The sequence below is a fragment of the Ambystoma mexicanum genome, chromosome 10 (genome assembly GCF_040938575.1).
Source record: "Ambystoma mexicanum isolate Mex_15411 chromosome 10, UKY_AmexF1_1, whole genome shotgun sequence".
Lineage (NCBI taxonomy): Eukaryota > Metazoa > Chordata > Amphibia > Caudata > Ambystomatidae > Ambystoma > Ambystoma mexicanum.
The window spans coordinates 269,233,132-269,246,206 of NC_090932.1; the positions used below are offsets into that span (position 1 = coordinate 269,233,132).

At 49.2% G+C, this 13,075-nt stretch overlaps 1 protein-coding gene across 2 annotated transcripts in view; it reads right to left on the minus strand.

The window, feature by feature from the left end:
* The window catches only part of WDR33 (WD repeat domain 33), a 935,332-nt gene that overhangs the window by 232,032 nt on the left and 690,225 nt on the right, over positions 1–13,075 (minus strand). The window lies entirely within an intron of this gene.

Genomic DNA, 13,075 nt, shown 5'->3' on the forward strand with positions numbered 1-13,075 from the left:
CCTTTCTTTACAACTTATTAGTGTGTCATCTTATGTTAAGCGCTCACCTCTGTCTGAAAAGAAGTTGTGTTTCTCACTAAGACTTGTCTAATAAGTGAATATGATATGATATGGCATTTGTAACACGCCTATACACAAGTGTTTCAAGGCGCAACGAGGCAGGGAGGGGGGGAACAAGGGGAAGACAGACAACGATCCTAATAGGCCACGTGTCATTTAGATCGCGCAAGTACAGGGGTAGGGGGAAGGGAGAAGTGCATGGGGAAGGGGAGGGGGAGTGCAGTACAAGGTAAGAAGAATAAAATAAAATAAAGAGGGCCAGCTGGTGGCAAGTGCAAGGTAAGTGCAGACAAGTGCTGGGAAGGGGGGGCTGTAGGGATACAGAGACAGTCCCGTAGTGCAGGGGTTGCCAGGGAGGCAGTGCAAGTGGAGAGTGGCTGGGCCCAGGACCGGGGTCGGTGAGAGTGGCCCAGTTGCAGATTCAGTGCAGTTTCAGCAAAGAATTAGCAGGGGAGAGGGAGAGAGAAAGCAGAAGCAAAGAGGAAGGTTTTGAGGTGCTTCCGGAACCGGAGATGGTTCTCCTCAAGTTTCAGGGAGGCAGGAAGGCTGTTCCAGAGGGAGGCCCCTGCCGCGGAGAGAGATCTACCCCCAGCTCGTAGCTTCGAGAAGCGGCTGACCCTGAGGGAGTTGGAGACAGATGAGCGAAGGGCTCGGGAAGGAAGAGAGTTGAAGGTATTTAGGCCCCAGGCCCCAGAAGGCCATGTGGACAATGCAGAGGATTTTGAACTTTATCCTCGGAGCCACTGGGAGCCAGTGTAGAGATTTCAGTCCTGGAGAGATACGGTCCCTGGGCTTGAGGCAAGGACAAGTCTCACAGTTCTGTTCTGGATGAGTTGCAGAGGGCGGAGAGTGGAGGCAGGCAGATTAAGATAGAGGCTGTTACAGTAGTCCAGCTTTGAGAGAAGCAGGGCTCGGGAGACAGTGAGCTTCTGGGGGAAGGAGAGGAAGGGAAGAATACCTCTGAGGAGGTGCAGTTGGTAGTGTGACTTCTTAGAGACGTCAGATATATGAGGAGAGAAGGAGAGTATGGAATCGAAGATAACCCCAAGGTTTTTTGCCTTGCAGGTAGGAGCAGGAAGAGGGCCAAGAGAGGCCGGCCAGAGAGCTGCAGGGAAGGAGGGGGTGGGAGTGCTGATGAGTAGAATCTCAGTCTTACTGGCATTAAGGCAGAGGTCATTAGCGGCACACCATTCCTGGATAGCAGACAGACAGATGAGGGAAGGAGAGGAGGCGGCCGAGGGTAGCCTAAAAATGAGCTGGGTATCGTCCGCATAGCACTGAAAGTTGGCGCAGAGAGCGGCGATGTGGTGGGCAAGGAGTGCCAGATACTGGTTGAACAGCCAGGGGGAAAGATTAGATCCCTGGGGGACACCACAGGTGGAGAAAAAGATGTCAGAGGAAGGACCCCAGTTGGACCTGGGAGGGTCGATTGGAGAGGAAAGAGGTCAGCCACGCCAGATCCTGACCAGTGATACCCAGGTTATCACGGAGACGGTTGAGCGGGATGGCATGGTTGACAGTGTCAAAGGCAGAAGAGAGATCGAGCAGGATGAGGACACACGGAGTGTTGGAGTAGAGATTCAAGAGCAGGTCCTCACGGATGTTCAGGAGAGCAGTTTCCGTGCTTCTGGCGGCTCTGAAGCCAGATTGATGGTCATGAAGACTTCCAACAGATTCAGCATGGAGGTTAAGCTGGGAGATGGCCAGTTTCTCCAGGAGCTTGCCCAGGAAGGGAGTGATGGAGATTGGGTGATAGTTAGCCGGGCAGGAGGGGTCAGAAGAGGGTTTCTTAAGAAGAGGGTGCCCAAGGGAATGCTTAAGGGGGGGTGGGAAGACTCCAAAGGCGAAGGAGTGGTTGCAAAAGTCAGCCAGGGCCGGACCCAGGCAGTCTATGTGGTCCTTGATAGTTTTGGAGGAACAGGGGTGAACCTGTTTAGACGAGACTTTCATAGATCAGACTTGTCTGGAAACCTCGTCAGCAGAAAAAAGGGGAAAGGCAGAGAAGGAGGGAGGAGGGGTGGCTGCAGAAGGGCCAGAGGAAGAGCCGGGAAGAGTGGGAGGGAGGTGATAGGATGAGAGTGAGGACAGGATGTCCTGAGTTTTAGAGATGAAGTGAGAGGCCAGTGCAGAGGGCCTGGAACCGGACAGGAGAGGTAGAGACAGCAGCAGGGTTGGCAAGCTCCTTGCATATTTTAAAGAGTTCGGCGGAGTTGTTAGATGCCGCAGAGATGCGGGCTTCGATAAGGGCTCTCTTCTTGGTGAGAAGAGAGAGACAGTATTGCCTCTGGAGCAGGTGGCAGGCCAGTTTGTCAGAGGATGAACATGAGACACGCCATTTCCTCTCTGCCACCCTGCACTTGCGTTTAAGGGTGACGAGATCAGAGTCATACCAGGAGTTACATTTGGCTTTGGGCTTCAGGTGGATTCTCATGACAGGGGCAAGGATATCAAGAGTATCAGATATAGCAGAGTGGAGCATGGAGAGGGCTGTGTCAGGGTGGGAGTCAGCCAAAGGGGGAGGTGGGGCCGAGAACGTGGCATTGAAAGCCTCAACTGACACGCGCTTCATGAGTCGGATGACCGAGAAGGTGGGTGGCAGTGATGAGGGTGGCTTTGCCTGTGGGGTAGGGAGGGTGAGGTGGGAGGATAGGAGAAAGTGATCACTCCAGGAGAGAGGAGTGGAGAGAGGGACGGAGAGGGGAAGGTCGGAAGAGATCAGAGCATCAAGAGTGTGCCCTGCAGAACGAGTAGGTCCAGACGGAGAATAGAGAGTGAGAGAGTCTCGCAGAGGTCACGTAAGGGTCCCGTGGGGGGACAGGAAGCATCCAAGTGGATGTTGAAGTCACCAAGAAAGTGGAGTTGAGTGATTGAGGACAGGAGTGAGGAGGAGGGGTCAGCCCACTCAGAGAGGAAGGAGGAGATTTGACCAGGTGGCAGATAGATAGTAGCCACGGTAAGGGAATGGCTAAGAGAGAGAGATGGCAGACAAGGCATTCAAAAGAGGAGTATGTCTGTGTAGGAGTGACAGTGGAAAGAATGCACTCAGGGAAGATAAGGGCTACGCCCCCCTCCCCCTGCACGGTTGGGTCTGGGCACGGAGAGGATCTTGTAACCGTCAGGTAGAAGTGTGTCAAAGCTGGTGACAGAGCTGGCCGTGAACCATGTCTCAGTGAGACCGTGGACGTCAAGGTCCAGTTCCTCAAGAAGGTGACAGATATCAGAAGAATGCTTGATGGCAGAGCGAGAGTTAAGAGTGGCAATGTGGAGAAGGTTGCCATCCTTGAAGGACTTCCAGGGAGGGGTACAGATCAGAGGTACGCCCTGCGGAGGTGTAGAAGAGGGAGGTGAAGGAGCACGAGAGGGGGCAGGGAGGGAGGGTAGAGGCAAGGTAGCCGAGGACAGAGGAGGGGGGACAGCAGGAGAGGAAAGGAAGTTGATGAGGCGCGGGAAGCGTCTATCAAAAAGGTGAAGGTTGGCCTGAGGACCTTGGACCAAGACGGTCCCATTAGCGTAGACATTAATGATGGCCTTAGAGGAGTGGAAGGAGGCCAAGAGGACATCCCAATGGGTGCCACCATTAATGGGAGAAGAGGAGAAAGGAGAGAGCACGGAGACCATATGAAGGGTCCATAGGTCTGGCGAAGGCACGAAAAAGAGGATGTCAGTAAGATTCCTTGGAGCAGGCATTGGTGTAGGTGTCAGCGATAGGAAGGCCTGGGTTGGAGACAAGGATGTCCTTTTTAAACTTTTTCCTACCAGATTTAGTGAAGAGAGCAGGATAGTCAATAGAGAAGCAGTTAGAGAAGATAGGCGAGATAGAGAGCACCATGGAGTAGGAGGGAGTTGGGGGTGGGGGGGGAGACAGACGAAACGAGAGCATGCAGGCAGGAAGTGAGCGGCAAGCCCAAGCTTACTACATTTCAGAACAATGAGTGCATATTAGTTACAGAGGCCACCTAAGTTTGAGAATCCTGCGAGGGGGGGAAAATACCCTAGTTCACCACATTTCAGAACAATGAGTGCGTATTAGGTACAGAGGCCACCTAAGTTTGAGAATCCTACGAGGGGGGAAAAATACCCTAGTTTACCACAACTGTGGGACACAGTGAGGTGAAGACACCATGCGAACGAAGTGACCAGGAAAAGATGGGGTGGGCTGGGAGAAGGTGGAGATAGAAGTACAGGCGCCTGGCGTTCCCTGCGGACACCTCCAGTCACACAGGGAGCCGCAACCGTAGGAGCCGCCCTTTGCCTAATAGGGTTGTATATATACGATAGTGACTGTGTGCTGAAATTACTTACCTCTTTTTTTTGCTAGTGTGATTTACAAGTGTTTTTAAATAAATAATTATATACTTTTACACCAAAGCTCTGGTCAGTGTTTGTTTGTACTACCCTGTCTCGGTACCTATTGTGTATACTCTGCATACTGCCTAACTCTTCTTGAGGGAAGTCTGACTGCTCAGCCACCGCTACCAAGTGAATCTGTGTGGTACAGACTGCTACCAAGTGGGTTTACTGGCAAACACCTGTAGCCTTAAATCTTTTGCAGTGGTTCCTAAGGGAACTGCACAGGTTTCTGCCTAACACTCTCTAAAGGAGCACAAGCTTTAGGACTTTTAATTCATGTATTTTGTTTAATTTCAACAGTTTCTCTTTTGGCTTTGGAGTCTGACAAACTCCATAGGCGGCATCTTTTTACATAGTGACACAGCACCCTCAGTGCAGTTTCACAAGAAAAGTCCCTTAGATTTTTGTTAAGGTTTGAATGCATATTAAGGAGAATTCTCATAAATGTGCTAATTCCCTTCACCTTAGAGACCCCCCCAACCCACCACTCCAATCCCGCCCCCCCCCCCCCATCAACGTTGCTGGATTTTGAGGACTTGATTTTTTACCTGGAGAGAGTGTGACCTTTTTCCCCACTATCTCATGTACTTTGAAATGTGTTTTACTCTTGCGTTTCCTTTGGTTATGAGTCTAACCAACTCCATAGGAATCTTTTCATTTGTATCACACAGCACCCTCGGTGCAGTGGCACAGGGAAACCTTTTTCAGGCTTTCCCAAGGTTTAAATACCTTCTCTGGGATAAACTACTGTTTCCCAGAGTAAGTAAAGTAAATTTGACTTCACTAGTTTTTTAAATTCCTAGACCCAGTACAACCTATCCTCCTAGAGTGCTGGAGGGGTTACTTAGTATCCCATGTGTTCATATACTAATGTAGCAGTCAAATGCTACCCTTTACTCTGAGAATGGCAGGTGGCAGAGGTTTCACAACGAACTACCATGATTTTTCCCGACCGCAAACTATTCTTATCTCCGGTAATGTTAAATCGCAGGAGCCATGTTTTTCAAGATGGCGTCCAAGCCCCCTTTGTTTAAACAGGTCGCAGTCTTCTCTCTTGCCATTTCTTTTTGGAAAGGTCCTTCTAGAGTTTGCCTCCGAGTGCCAAACCAGGTTTGCTCCCTTTGTTCATTTGCCTTTGGCGGGCTTCAGGAGTGAAGACCGCCTCTGGCGCCCAAGTGACTGGGGTGGGCAGGAAGTGAGGGAGGTGCCCGAAACTCCCTGTGCTTAGTCTCCTAGGAGGCCCAAATGCACTCTGTGGCGATTGCTGGCTGACTGTCCGGCAAGGACCGCCACCCTGCCAGCTAGGCTGGAATGAATCGGAGAGAACTGAATAAAAGGCGAGTCTCTTGGCTTGTAAGGCAGAGTCGAACCCTGGAACAAAAGAACTGAAGACAAGCTTGAAGACGACGGTTGTTCCAACTCCTGGACCTTTCGTTTGCCCAGTGAAGCCCTGCCGCAGTTCTGAATCGCCAAGTTCACCCCGACAGAGAAGCTTCTGCAAGGACGACTTCTCGGTTTGAGTTGGTGGGACCAATCAACTCCAAAGTAATAGTTGAAGAAAAACACGTGTCAGGCTTCTCTTCGCACAAACAATAAAGGCTTTTCTTTGCACAAACAACTAATTATAATTTCTTGGCGCAGTGAGACTGGGAACATCTTTGTTTTTCTTCAACTAATCCTGTGGTTGTGTATTGGCAGTACACCCACACCGCCCAGATACCCGCAGCCTTGATGTTTATCTTCTTAATCACTGTATAAGCGCTGTGAACTCGTGACTTTTTCTGCCATAACTTTGTTATTGTCAAATCCAAAGTAAGCCACCTGGATACCCATCTCGGAGCTGGTTGAATTTCCTCAGAGTTGCTGCAGGAAACCGTAGAACCAGGGAGAGGGACACCAGCTTGTGAGCTTTACTATAGCCACCAGAATTGAAGTTTGCCAGTTGCAAGATATTTGACCAGTCCCAGTGCAGGAGGCCCCCACCCCCCTGACGTCCTCCCTCTTGTCCCCACGACTGAGGCCCAGGAACAGCGAGATCTGCAGGAACTGCCAGGACATCAGTCATCAGCTGCCTCTTTCTTCATTGTAAGGTACTGTGAAACAAGACAGTACTTACCTCACCCGGTGAAAGTGCTTGAAACCTTTGCAACTCACAGGCCTAATCAGCTCTTCTTTTTACAAACTACTTCTGAGAACTTGTGCAGAGACTTGACTGTTTACTTACCCAGAACCACTCTATCCTATCCAAGACTTAAGCCTATTGACTTTGGCCTAGCCTATTGAATGGGCTCTTCTGGTGAACTCAAAGTATTTACACTGCCCAAAAATAATTGTAACCTTTCATGTTCTAATAATCTATGCCTTTTACTCCTCTTGAAAAGTATTCTATAATAGTATTGAAGTATATTTGTGTGTGATTATATTGCCTCCTTCTAATGAATGTTTTATAACTGACTGATAAATTAGTAAGTATTTACCAAAGAAACCTTCAGTGTAAGAGTCTATTCGAACACCTGTGATTGTAGACCGCTGTGTAACATCATTACTGCTCACATTCTCCTATTGAGATAAGCCTGACTGCTCAGCTCTGCTACCAAAACTGTAGTACAGACTTATACGAAAGGTTGGTTTGCTTACACCTGTAGTCACAGTTGTGTGTAGTTGTCCCAAAAAGGTACTGCATACAAACTTTGCCTAACAATGCCTTTACTTGGATAACTACTGTTTCCAAGAGCAGTGAAGTGAAATTGACATCGATTACATTTGTAACTTTCTAGACCCAGCACACACTAACTTACAATAGGGTGTTGGAGGGGTTACTTTGTATCCCCTTTGTCTAGTTTCTCATGTAATAATTTTATGTTGCCCTTTCTCCAAAGAATGGCTGGTGGCAGTGGTTTACTTTTCCCTACCATTGTGTGTTTTTACCGCGGGCTGCATTCGCAGCTGCAGTACAGCACCCATGGTTGGCCATTTTATCCAAATGGCCCAGATCGTCTTTTTTTTTGTAATTTCTTGTTGTAAAGGGTCCTTCTTGAGATTTATTCTGCACGAGAAACCAGGTTTGGTCCCTTTGTTAGTTTGGTCTTTGGCGGGGTTCACTGGTGAAGCCAGCCTCTGGCTCCAGCGTGTCTGGTAGAGCAGGAAGCGAGGGAGGTTCCCGAAGCTCCATGTGCTTAAATCCTCTTGGTTGCAGGAATGCACCCAAAGGTGATGGCCGGCTGGTTGTCTTTGGAGGACAGCCACCCTGCTGTATGAGTGACAGCTAGGCTGCAAATGAATGGGAGGAACCTGCATGAAAAGGTCAGACTTTTTGGCTTGGAAAGCAGTCTCGACCACTTGATGAAGGAATCTGAAGAACAACTTGGAAAAGAAGCCTGCTGCAATTCCAGGACCGTTGGTTTGCCCAGTGAAGCCCTGCTGCTGTGCAGAAGCACCGAATTTTCCTCGACTAGAAAGCCCTGCAAGGACGACTTCTCCCACTGGGTTGGTGGGACCAATCAGTGAACTCGTCAGGACATCCTCTCGGAGCTGGCTGTACTTCCACTGCTGCAGGAACTGAAGTGCCAGGGAGAGGAACACCAGATTGAGTGCATCGATTTTAAGTCGGACCCGAGCTTGTGGAAGATCCTCCGGACTCCCAGAAAACAGGACCGACCAAGCCTGAACCACCTCAGAATGCTGGACCGAAGATGCGAGGAAAGTCCATAGTGGTAGCCGAGAACCGCAGTGGTGCTATTTGCTGAGACACGAGGAGCTGAAACCACAAAGTGCAGATGAATAGAAGTTTGCCCTTTGCAGTGCAGGAGTCCCCAGACGTCCTACCTCGTGTCCCCACGACTGAGGCCCCGGAACAGGATCGGCAGAGCTGTACAGGAACAGAAGCCAGCTGGAACCATTTCTTCTAACCAAATGTACTGTAAAAGTAAGGGGACTTGCCTCTTGTTGTGAAGCCTTACTTGTTCTCAGTTGAGACTTGTCTTGGTTGCTCTTGCAGAGTTGCTTGGAGCTTTGTCCCTCACAAGCCTCCCAGCTTGTGGCCCTACATTGTTTGTTTATTCATTGGTTATGTGCACCAGACTCGTCAGTAAAAGGGCACACCGGTATGGAAATGCAAAGCTTACAAGGTTGCGAAATGAACACAATATACAATATTTACATGCTTACAAGATATACACAATGTACAAAGTAAAGGCAAAGAATAAAAAATGCCTGAATAATTACAGATCTAAAGCAATAAGCCCTATACAAAAAGGGAATAGTTTACCTGTAACTCCATTTCTCCAGCATTGGCATCTTTCATGGATTCACATGCTTAGACTATTCCCCGTCGTCAGGCTGGGAATCCTCGGTAAGTTATATAGACATTTTCCATAGGAAAACTTCCGACACTTGTGTCCTATCTACGTCGTTTTGGGCCGCATACGGCAGCGCCACTAGGACTTAGAGGTATAAATAGCCCCGCCCCCGCGACTTCCTCAGATTTCGACCCCCAAAGTAGTTGGGGGGGGGGGGGGATCTGTTTTGCATGCGTAGGGGAGGCTGGCGGGCGCATGTGAATTCATGAAAGATACCAATGCTGGAGAAATGGAGTTACAGGTAAGAAACTATTCCCTTCTCCAGCATTGGATCTTTCATGGATTCACATGCTTAGAATAGATTGTATAGCAGTATTCCCCCAACGTTGGAGGTGTGTATGCAAACCAATATCACAATAACCATAATGCATATTTATCATGGCAAAACATCACATTATAGTATGTTAACAGTGAAAACACCACACTTAAAAGTACATTAGCCGAAGGATGTGACCCCTTAATTGGGGCTTACCTTATTGAAACAGGTGCCGTAGGACTGCACAACCCATCTGTGTATCCTCAGCATGTTGCTGTGTGAGGCAATAATGCCGAGTAAACGTGTGTGGTACCGACCAGGAAGCCGCCTGACGGATATCTCCCAGCGGAATTCCGGACCACAATGCTGTCGACAAAGAAGTGGATCTCGTCGAATGGGCCCTTGGACGCTTCTCCAGCGGTTTTCTGGCTTTTGCGTGACAAAAGGAAATAGCAGACGACACCCATCGGGCTAGTCCTTGTTTTGAGATCGGTTTACCTTTAGCCAAAGGGCCATAAGCCACAAATAGTTGTCTCGTGTCTCTGAAGCTTTGAGTGCGATGGAGGTAAAATTTTAAAGCTCTTTTCACGTCCAATGTATGGAGAGTCTTCTCCGCAACCGACGAAGGTGTTGGAAAAAACATCGGCAGCACTATAGAAGAGTGCTTATGGAACATGGTAGGCACTTTAGGAATGAAATGAGGATTAGTAGCCAACACGACTTTATTATTGAAAAACCTCAAGTATGGTGGATCGATCACTAAAGCTTGTATTTCCGACAGTCGTCGAGCCGAAGTAATAGCCACCAGAAAAGCCAATTTCCACAACAAAAATTTCAATGATGACATCGGCTCAAAACGGGCCTTCATCAGCGCTGCCAGAACCAGGTTAAGACTCCAGATTGGAGGAAACTTTTTCGAGGGAGGAAAGGTTCGGAACAATCCTTTAAGGAAATGTTTAATCAGCCTGTCACTAAATAACGGAGTTTAATGTCTCTTCCGAGTAAATCTCGAAATGGCAGCCAGATGCACTTTTATGGATGAAACACACGCCTTTTTGAGCTAGGAGTAGCAAGTATGGTAGAAGCTGTTCCGGTGTGATATTAAGCAGGACCAAACCTGGTTGACCTGCGCACCATATGCAGAATCTCTTCCATTTGTATGAATATGAAGCGTTCGTGGACGGCGCCCTTGCCGCTTGCAAAATGCGACGACAGTCCGTTGGAATCTCTAACGTACCAAACTCAGAGAAATCAGGAGCCGGACTGTCAGACCGAGGCTGTCTGGGTCGTGATGCCAAACAACCCCTTTCTCTTAAGACAGAATGTTCGGGATTTTCTGGAACCTCATTGGTTCTGCCGCTGAAAGATGGAGTAGATCGGAGAACCACACTTGTCTGGCCCAGTACGGGGCCACCAGGATCACACGACATGGATATCTGTGGATCCATTGCAGCGTCCGACGTATGAGCGGAAACGGGGGAAAGGCATACAGAAACTTGTCCGTCCACGAGAAAGAGAACGCTTCCCCTAGTGAGCCTTGCTGTGGCAACCTGCTCACGTATTGTGGGCATTTCTTGTTGTCTCTTGTCGCAAAGAGATCGAGGGCCGGACGACCCCATTTCTCGAAGACACGGTGTAGTTGTTGGTCGTTCAGTTCCCATTCGTGTAATCTATTCATCTCCCTGCTCAGAGAGTCTGCTTGCACATTTTTGACTCCTGGCCAGTGGAACGCCAATAGATATATCTTCTGCTGAAGAGCCCAATGCCAGATCTCCTGGGCTTCGGTCGACAGAGTTCTGGAGAGAGTTCCTCCCTGTTTCCTTAGATAAAACATTGTTGTTGTGTTGTCTGTTATAATCCGTACAACTGATCCCTTTATCCGTGGAAGAAAGGATTTCAGGGCCCAACGCACCGCCCTTAATTCCAGCACATTGATATGAAGGCCGGACTCCTCTGATGACCAACGACCCTGAACCTGTAGGGAATCCAGATGAGCTCCCCATCCAGTTAGAGAAGCATCCGTCACCACTGTCATCTGGACCACCGGTTCCAGCAAGGGCATTCCCTTTGTCAGATTTATGGAAACTCTCCACCATTGAAGCGCCTGCACGAGTTTGCTGTTGATGGTCAATTTGTCCGACCAATGCTCTTGACTGTGCCCATCGATCCGCCAAGAATTCCTGAATCGGTCTCATGACGAGACGACAATTGTTGAATAAGGGTATGCAGGACGACATGGTCCCCAGTAGGGACATGTACCTTCGCACTGACACTCTGGTGTCGACTTTCCAATCCGATGCTTTTTGCTGCAGTTTCAGAACCCTTTCGACGGATGGCTTTACCAGTCCTGACTGCGTCTGGAACTCCGCCCCCAGAAAGACCAAGGTCCTTGATGGCGATAAGGAGGACTTTTCGAAGTTTATTACGAAGCCCAAATGTTGTAGGCGGCACATGGTGGCCTTCAGACTTTCCTGCGCCCTTTCCAGAGACAATCCCCTCACTAGCCAATCGTCCAGATACGGGTACACATGATGACCTTTCCTTAACCAGGCTGCAACTGGAGCCAGGCATTTCGTGAACGTCCTGGGAGACGATTTCAGTCCAAACGGAAGGACCTTGAACTGATAGTGGGTTCGTCCGACGACGAACCGTAGAAATTTTTTGTGTCGTCGACGCATCGGGATATGGAAGTATGCGTCCTGAAGGTCTAGCAACGACAAATAATCTCCCGGTTGTTTCGAACGGATCACTTCTTGGAGTGTAAGCATCTTGAATTTTAGATTCTTGAGCAGTTTGTTGAGAGCTCGTAGATCTAGAATGGGACGCCATTTTCCATTGGGTTTCTTGATGACAGAGTACCGGGAGAACACTCCCTGTCCTCTTTCTGCCACCGGGACCAGTACTATAGCCCCTTTCTGCAGCATAATCGCCACCACTTGCATTAGTATTTGAAGGTGGGGCTGCGTCGAGAACACTGGTGGAATGCGTGGTGGCTTGCCCTTGAACTGTAGAGAATGGCCCAGATGTATCGTGTCCAAAAACCATTGGTCTGTTATGCGCGCCCACTCGTCGACGTGACGAGACACTACCCCCCAGGACGTTCTGTAAGTTGTCATTGCTGGCTTTTGGCCTGTTTATCCTTCGTCGACAAGGAGTAGGCGCCTCGTCGTCTGGAGGTTTGGTAACCTCTGCCTTTACGAGTAGCTTGGGCTGCACGTCTGTAGCCTTGGGAAGAGTAGGAGGGTCTGCTGAAACCTCGGTCTCTAGATGATCCAAACCGGGAGTTACCGGATGCTCCTCTGAAAGGACGAAAGGAATGAAAATTCCTACCACTCTGGAGGGCTCCAAGGGAACGAGTCGTGTCAGAATCTTCTTTCATGCCCTTCAAGGCCTCATCCACTTTCTCCCCAAACAGGTGTTCTCCTTCACACGGCATATCCATTACCTTATATTGTACCTCTGGTGTGAACGTCGTGCACTTAAGCCAGGCTTGCCTTCGTAACACTACGCCATCGTTGATTTGCTTAAAGCCTGATTCTGCCAGCTCGACAGCAATGTTAATGGAATGATTGGAAGCCTCTTCTCCCTCCCGTACAAGCAGCATGGCAGATTTCCTGTGTTCTTCCGGCAGATGGTCCAAGATAGGAGCCAGCCGATACCACATCTCCCTATCATACGTGGCCATAATAGCTAGGGAGTTGGCTGCTTTAACTGTAGTCGCTCCAGCCAATGGCACTCTTCCCAAAAGCATCTTGTCTCCTGGCTTCGCTGTCTGGCGGGGTCGTGCATTTGTGTTGCGACCTTGCCTTTCTGGCCGCCGCAGCGGATACCACTGATTCCGGCGAACGTTGAGACGTCAAGCACTTGGGAGTCGATTCCGGAGCCTTGAATTTCTTTTCCAATCGACCTTTTACTGCCGGTTCTGAAAAAGGGTGAAGCATGGTTTTTAGTCCCTCCTGCCAGAAATGGTCTAAATTGGGGATAGCAAATATAGACTTTCTTCTCTTGCCCATATGATCGAACAGAAATCTTTTTTCTCTTCTTCTGGGAC